At 40.4% G+C, this 7,642-nt stretch overlaps 1 non-coding gene across 1 annotated transcript; it reads left to right on the top strand.

Moving 5' to 3' along the window:
• Positions 1 to 1,473: 1,473 nt before the first annotated feature.
• Positions 1,474 to 1,581, top strand: LOC112731993 (small nucleolar RNA R71). Its single transcript, XR_003167736.1, has one exon. It is a non-coding gene; the product is annotated as a small nucleolar RNA R71 (small nucleolar RNA).
• The last annotated feature ends 6,061 nt before the right edge of the window (positions 1,582 to 7,642 follow it).

Raw genomic sequence — 7,642 nt, 5'->3', positions numbered from 1 at the left:
TTCACTTGAATGATCAATTCTCCTCTGTCAACATCAATCACAGCCTTTGCTGTGGCTAGGAAGGGTCTGCCAAGGATGATGGATTCATCCATACACTTCCCAGTTTCTAGGATTATGAAATCAGCAAGGATGTAATTGTCTTCAACCTTTACCAAGACATCCTCTACAAGTCCATAAGCCTGTTTCTTTGAATTGTCTGCCATCTCTAGTGAGATTCTTGTAGCTTGTACCTCAATGATCCCTAGCTTCTCCATTACAGAGAGAGGCATAAGGTTTATGCTTGACCCTAGGTCACACAGAGCCTTCTCAAAGGTCATGGTGCCTATGGTACAAGGGATTGAGAACTTTCCAGGGTCCTGTCTCTTTTGAGGTAATCTCTGCTAGTCAAGTCATCCAGTTCTTTGATGAGCAATGGAGGTTCATTCTCTCAAGTCTTATTACCAAATAACTGGGCATTTAGCTTCATGATTGCTCCAAGGTACTTAGCAACTTGCTCTTCAGTGACACCTTCATCCTCTTTAGAGGAAGAATACTCATCAGAGCTTATGAAAGGCAGAAGTAAATTCAATGGAATCTCTATGGTCTCAGAATGAGCCTCAGATTCCCAGGGTTCCTCATTAGGGAACTCCATAGAGGTCAGTAGGCGTCCATTGAGGTCTTCCTCAATGGGAATCACTGCCTCTTCCTCCTCTCCATGTTTGGCCATGTGAAATGTGGTTATGGCCTTGCACTCTCTTTTTGGATTCTCTTCTGTATTGCTTGGGAGAGTGCTAGGAGGGAGTTCAGTAATTTTCTTACTCAGCTGACCCAATTGTGCCTCCAAATTTCTAATAGAGGACCTTGTTTCAGTCATGAAACTTTGAATGATTTTGATTAGATCAGAGACAATGGTTGCTAAGTCAGAGTGGTTTGCTTAGAATTCTCTGTCTGTTGCTGAGAAGATGATGGAAAAGATTTGCTATTGCTAAACCTGTTTCTTCCACCATTATTGTTGTTGAAACCTTGTTGAGGTCTCTGTTGATCCTTCCATGAGAGATTTGGATGATTTCTCCATGAAGGATTATAGGTGTTTCCATAGGGTTCTCCCATGTAATTTACTACTTCCATTGTTGGGTTCTCAGGATCATAAGCTTCTTCCTCAGGAGATGCTTCCTTGGTACTGCCTGTTGCTGCTTGCATTCCAGACAGACTCTGAGAAATTATATTAACTTGTTGGATTAATATTTTATTCTGAGCCAATATGGCATTCAGAGTATCAATCTCAAGAACTCTTTTCTTCTGAGTTGACCCATTATTCACAGGATTCTTTTCAGAGGTGTACATGAATTGGTTATTTGCAACCATTTCAATGAGTTCTTGAGCTTCTGCAGGCATCTTCTTCAGATGAAGAGATCCTCCAGCAGAGCTATCCAATGACATCTTGGATAGTTCAGACAGACAATCATAGAAGATTCCTATGATGCTCCATTCTGAAAGCATGTCAGAAGGGCACCTTCTGATCAATTGCTTGTATCTTTCCCAAGCTTCATAGAGGGATTCACCATCCTTCTGTCTAAAGGTTTGGACTTCCACTCTAAGCTTACTCAATTTTTGAGGTGGAAAGAACTTTGCCAAGAAGGCATTGATGAGCGGATATTTTATACGCTTTTTGGGGATAATTTCATATAGTTTAGAGTGTGTTTTAGTTAGTTTTTAGTCTATTTCTAGTAGTTTTTAGGAAAAATTCATATTTCTGGACTTTACTATGAGTTGTGTGTTTTTCTGTAAATTCAGGTATTTTTCTGGCTGAAATTAAAGGAGCTGAGCAAAAATCTGATTCAGGCTGAAAAAGGACTACTGATGCTGTTGGATTCTGACCTCCCTGCACTCAAAGTGGATTTTCTGGAGCTACAAAACTCGAAATGGCATGCTTCCAATTGCGTTGGAAAGTAGACATCCAGGGCTTTCCAGCAATAGATAATAGTCCATACTTTGCACAAGGATAGATGACGTAAACTGGCGTTCAACGCCAGTTCTCTGCCCAATTCTGGCGTCCAGCGCCAGAAAAGGATAAAAAACTGGAGTTGAACGCCCAAACTGGCATAAAAACTGGCGTTCAACTCCACAAATGGCCTCTGCACGAAATCTCAGCCCCAGCACACACCAAGTGGGCCCCAGAAGTGGATCTCTGCATCATCCATCATAGTCCACTCATATTTTGTAACCCTAGGCTACTGGTTTAGTATTTAAACAACTTTTAGAGACTTATTTTGTATCTCATGACATTTCAGATCTAAACTTTGTATTTTCTGACGGCATGAGTCTCTAAACCCCATTGTTGGGGGTGAGGAGCTCTGCTGTGTCTCGATGAATTAATGCAAGTATTTCTGTTTTCTATTCAAACACGCTTGTTCCTATCTAAGATGTTCATTCGCGCTTACTTGTGATGAAGGTGATGATCTGTGACATTCATCACCTTCCTCAAACCATGAACGTGTGCCTGACAACCACCTCCATTCTATATCCGATTGAATGAGTATCTCTTAGATTCTCTAATCAGAATCTCCGTGGTATAAGCTAGAACTGATGGCGGCATTCATGAGAATCCGGAAAGTCTAAACCTTGTCCGTGGTATTCCGAGTAGGATTCAAGGATTGAATGACTGTGACGAGCTTCAAACTCCTGAAGGCTGGGCGTTAGTGACAGATGCAAAAGGATAGTAAATCCTATTCCAACCGGATCGAGAACCAACCGGTGATTAGCCGTGCTGTGACAGAGCGCGTGAGCGTAGTTTTCACTGGAAGGATGGAAGGTAGCCATTGACAACGGTGATCCACCAACACACAGCTTGCCATAGGGGGACGTGCGTGCGTGAACAAGAAGACAGAGGAAAGCAGAGATTCAGAAGACAAAGCATCTCCAAAACTCCAACATATTCTCCATTACTGCACAACAAGTAACTTTTAATTTATGCTCTATTGGTTATTCACAATTCAACTGATAAACATAATTGACTTCCTGACTAAGATTTACAAGATAACCATAGATTGCTTCAAACGAACAATCTCCGTGGGATTCGACCCTTACTCACGTAAGGTATTACTTGGACGACCCAGTGCACTTGCTGGTTAGTGGTACGCGTTGTGAAAAGTGTGATTCGCAATTTGTGCTACCAAGTTTTTGGCGCCGTTGCCGGGGATTGTTCGTGTTTGAACAACTGACAGATTATTTTGTTGCTTAGATTAGGAAAAAAATCTTTCTTTTTGGGTTTAGAGTCTTTTATTATTTATCCTTTGTTAAAATACTTTAAATTTATAACTCAGTTAGTTAGAGCGTGGTGTTTATGTTCATGATAATTGGCTATCATATTTTTTAAAACCTTTTTCAAAAATAATTTTTCTATTAAATCCTGTGCCAAACTTTAAGTTTGGTGTTTTCAAAAATAATCTTTCTTAAAATAAGGTCCCATAACTCATTTGGCTAGAACATTAATTTGATTGGGTTAGAATCTTTTATACTCTTTTCAAAACCTTCTTTTTCAAAAATATTTTTTTATTAAATCTTGTGCCAAACTTTAAGTTTGGTGTTTTCTTGTTGATTCCCCTTTGATTTTCGAAAATTTTGGTTTGGTTTTCTAAAAATTTTAAGTTTGGTGTTCTTCCTTCATGTTCTTGTGTTCTTGTGAGTCTTCAAAGTGTTCTTGAGTTTCCTTGTGTCTTGATCTTAAAATTTTTAAGTTTGGTGTTCCTTGGTGTTTTCCCTCCAAATTTTTCAAAAACAAGGAGCATTAGATCTAAAAATTTTAAATCTTTTACTATCTTATTGTTTTTCTCTTTCCTCACTAAATTCAAAAATATCTTTTCAAAATATCTTTTCTAACTTCCTATCTTTTCAAAATTTGTTTCAACTAACTAACCAACTTTTTGTTTGTTTCTTAACTTTTTCAAAACTACCTAACTAACTCTCTCTCTCTCAAATTTTCGAAAATATCTCCCTTCTTTTTCAAAAATTTCGTTTTTTTTAACTAATTTTTTTTTACGAAAAAAAAATAAAAAAAATAAAAAAAAAATTTATTTCAAAATTCAAATTCTTTTTAGTTATTTTATTTTATTTAAGTATTTACTTCTTATAAAATAAAATAAATAAAAAGGTAAATCGGTCCAAGTTATATCCATAGATCCATCATGGACATAAGTGGAGATGGACAGTCCAGGAGGACTTTAGGGTCATATTCTAACCCCTCTACTGCTTCATATGGGAGTAGCATCTGCATACCCTCCATTGGAGTTAGTAGCTTTGAGTTGAATCCTCAGCTCATTATCATGGTGCAGCAAAGTTGCCAGTATTCCGGTCTTCCACAGGAAGAACCTACAGAGTTTCTGGCACAATTTTTACAAATTGCTGACACAGTACATGATAAGGAAATAGATCAGGATGTCTACAGACTATTACTGTTTCCATTTGCTGTAAAAGATCAAGCTAAGAGGTGGTTAAATAACCAACCCAAGGCCAGCATAAGGACATGGAAACAGCTGACAGAAAAATTCCTGAATCAATATTTCCCTCCAAAAAGGATGACACAGCTGAGGCTGGACATCCAAGGCTTTAAACAAGGAGATAATGAATCTCTTTATGATTCCTGGGAGAGATACAGAGAGATGCTACAAAAATGCCCCTCTGAAATGTTTTCAGAGTGGGTTCAGTTAGACATCTTCTACTATGGGCTTGCAGAAGGAGCTCAGATGTCTTTAGATTACTCAGCTGGTGGATCTATCCATATGAGAAAGACAATCGAAGAGGCTCAAGAGCTCATTGATACAGTTGCCAGGAATCAGCATCTGTATCTAAGCAGCAACCCTTCCATGAATGAAGAGGTTAAAACAGTAACTGCTGAATTCAGTACTGTAAAACAAGCTGCTGAATTCAATCAGCAATTAGATTTGCTAACAAAGCAGCTAGCCGAATTCAAAGACAGGTTACAGGAGACAAGGATGGCTAATATACATATGGAAGAACAGTTTAAGCAAACAAAGCAGCAGCTATCAAAGCAAATAGCAGAAGAATGCCAAGCAGTTCAATTAAGAAGTGGGAAAACATTAAATACCCCACCTCAAGGCATCAAAAATTCAAGAAATGAGCAACCCACCAAAGATTCCCCTGAGGACAGTAAGAGCCCAGGGAAAAATAATTCTGGCACTAAAACGCCAGAAAATAGGTGGAAGGCTGACGCTGAACGCCCAGACCATGCCCAAAACTGGCGTTCAGTGCCAGAAACAAGGCAAGATTGGCGTTCAACGCCAGAAATGGGCAACAATCTGGCGTTGAACGCCCAATTGGTGCAAAATCCAGCGCTGAACGCCCAACAGGGGCACATTTCTGGCGTTCAGGCGCCAGGAACAGACAGTGAGTTGGCGTCTAACGTCACTCCAGCTTCTGACTCTGGTACTCAATTGCCAGTGAGGGATCAGACACACACAAGTGCTGATAACAACCCCTCTAAAAAGGCTTCTTTAACCACTAAGGTTGAGGAATATAAAGCCAAGATACCTTATCCTCAAAAACTCCGGAAAGAGGAGCAGGATAAGCAATTTGCTCGCTTTGCAGATTATCTAAGGACTCTTGAAATAAAGATTCCATTTGCAGAGGCACTTGAGCAAATACCTTCTTATGCCAAGTTCATGAAAGAGATCTTGAGTCATAAAAAGAAGTGGAGAGAAACAGAAAGAGTTCTCCTCACTGAAGAATGCAGTGCAGTCATTCTGAAAAGCTTTCCTGAAAAGCTTAAAGACCCTGGGAGTTTTCTGATACCATGCATATTGGAAGGTGATTGCACCAAGACAGCCTTATGCGATCTTAGGGCAAGCATCAACCTAATACCTGCATCCACTATCAGGAAACTTGGCTTAACTGAAGAAGTTAAACCAACCCGGATATGTCTCCAACTTGCTGATGGTTCCACTAAATACCCATCAGAGTTGGGCCATTCGCCTTTCCCACTGACTTTGTTGTGCTAGAAATGGAGGAGCACAAGAGTGCTACTCTCATTCTAGGAAGACCCTTCCTAGCAACTGGACGATCCCTCATTGACGTCCAGCAGGGGGAAATAACCCTGAGAGTCAACGATGACGAGTTCAAGTTGAACGCTGTCAAAGCCATGCAGCATCCAGACACATCAACAGACTGCATGAAAGTTGACCTTATTGACTCTTTGGTAGAAGAGATCAACATGGCTGAGAGTCTCGAATCAGAGTTGGAAAACATCTTTAAAGATGTTCAGCCTGATTTGGAGGATTCAGGGGACATGAAAGAGCCTCTGAACTTTCTTCTGAAAGAGGAAAAACCTCCTAAACCAGAGCTCAAGCCACTGCCACCATCCTTGAAATATGCATTTCTAGGAGAAGGTGACACTTTTCCAGTGATCATAAGCTCTGCTTTAAATTCACAGGAAGAGAAAGCACTTATTCAAGTGCTAAGGACACACAAGACAGCTCTTGGGTGGTCCATAGGTGACCTTAAGGGCATAAGCCCAGCTAGATGCATGCACAAAATCCTATTGGAGGATAACGCCAAACCAGTGGTTCAACCACAGAGGCGGCTAAATCCAGCCATGAAGGAAGTGGTGCAGAAAGAGGTCACCAAATTACTAGAGGCTGAGATTATTTATCCCATTTCTGATAGCCCCTGGGTGAGCCCTGTTCAAGTTGTCCCAAAAAAGGGAGGCATGACAGTGATTCATAATGAAAAAAATGAACTGGTTCCTACAAGAACAGTTACAGGGTGGCGCATGTGTATTGACTACAGAAGGCTCAATACAGCCACCAGAAAGGATCATTTTCCTTTACCATTCATAGACCAGATGCTAGAGAGACTAGCAGGTCATGATTATTACTGCTTTTTGGATGGCTACTCAGGCTATAACCAGATTGCAGTAGATCCCCAGGATCAAGAGAAAACAGCATTCACATGTCCATCCGGAGTGTTTGCTTATAGAAGGATGCCCTTTGGGCTATGCAATGCACCTGCAACCTTCCAGAGATGCATGCTCTCTATTTTCTCTGATATGGTGGAAAAATTTCTGGAGGTCTTCATGGATGACTTCTCAGTATATGGAGACTCATTCAGCTCCTGTCTTGATCACCTAAAACTTGTTCTGAAAAGATGCCAAGAAACCAACCTAGTTTTAAACTGGGAAAAGTGTCACTTCATGGTGACTGAAGGAATTGTTCTTGGGCATAAAATCTCAAACAAGGGAATAGAGGTGGATCAAGCAAAAATAGAGGTAATTGAAAAATTACCACCACCTGCCAATGTTAAGGCAATCAAAAGCTTTCTGGGGCATGCAGGATTCTATAGGAGGTTTATAAAGGATTTTTCAAAAATTGCAAAACCTCTAAGCAATCTGCTAGCTGCTGACACGCCATTTGTGTTTGACACAGCATGCCTGCAGGCGTTTGAAACGCTGAAAGCTAAGCTGGTCACAGCACCAGTCATTTCTGCACCAGACTGGACATTGCCATTTGAGTTAATGTGTGATGCCAGTGATCATGCCATTGGTGCAGTATTGGGACAGAGGCATGACAAGCTTCTGCATGTCATTTATTATGCCAGTCGCGTTCTAAATGATGCCCAGAAAAATTACACAACCACAGAAAAAGAACTACTT

The sequence above is a fragment of the Arachis hypogaea genome, chromosome 12 (assembly GCF_003086295.3).
Source record: "Arachis hypogaea cultivar Tifrunner chromosome 12, arahy.Tifrunner.gnm2.J5K5, whole genome shotgun sequence".
NCBI lineage: Eukaryota > Viridiplantae > Streptophyta > Magnoliopsida > Fabales > Fabaceae > Arachis > Arachis hypogaea.
The sequence above is the reverse complement of the archived record's forward strand: the minus strand, read 5'-3'. Positions and strand labels throughout refer to the sequence as shown.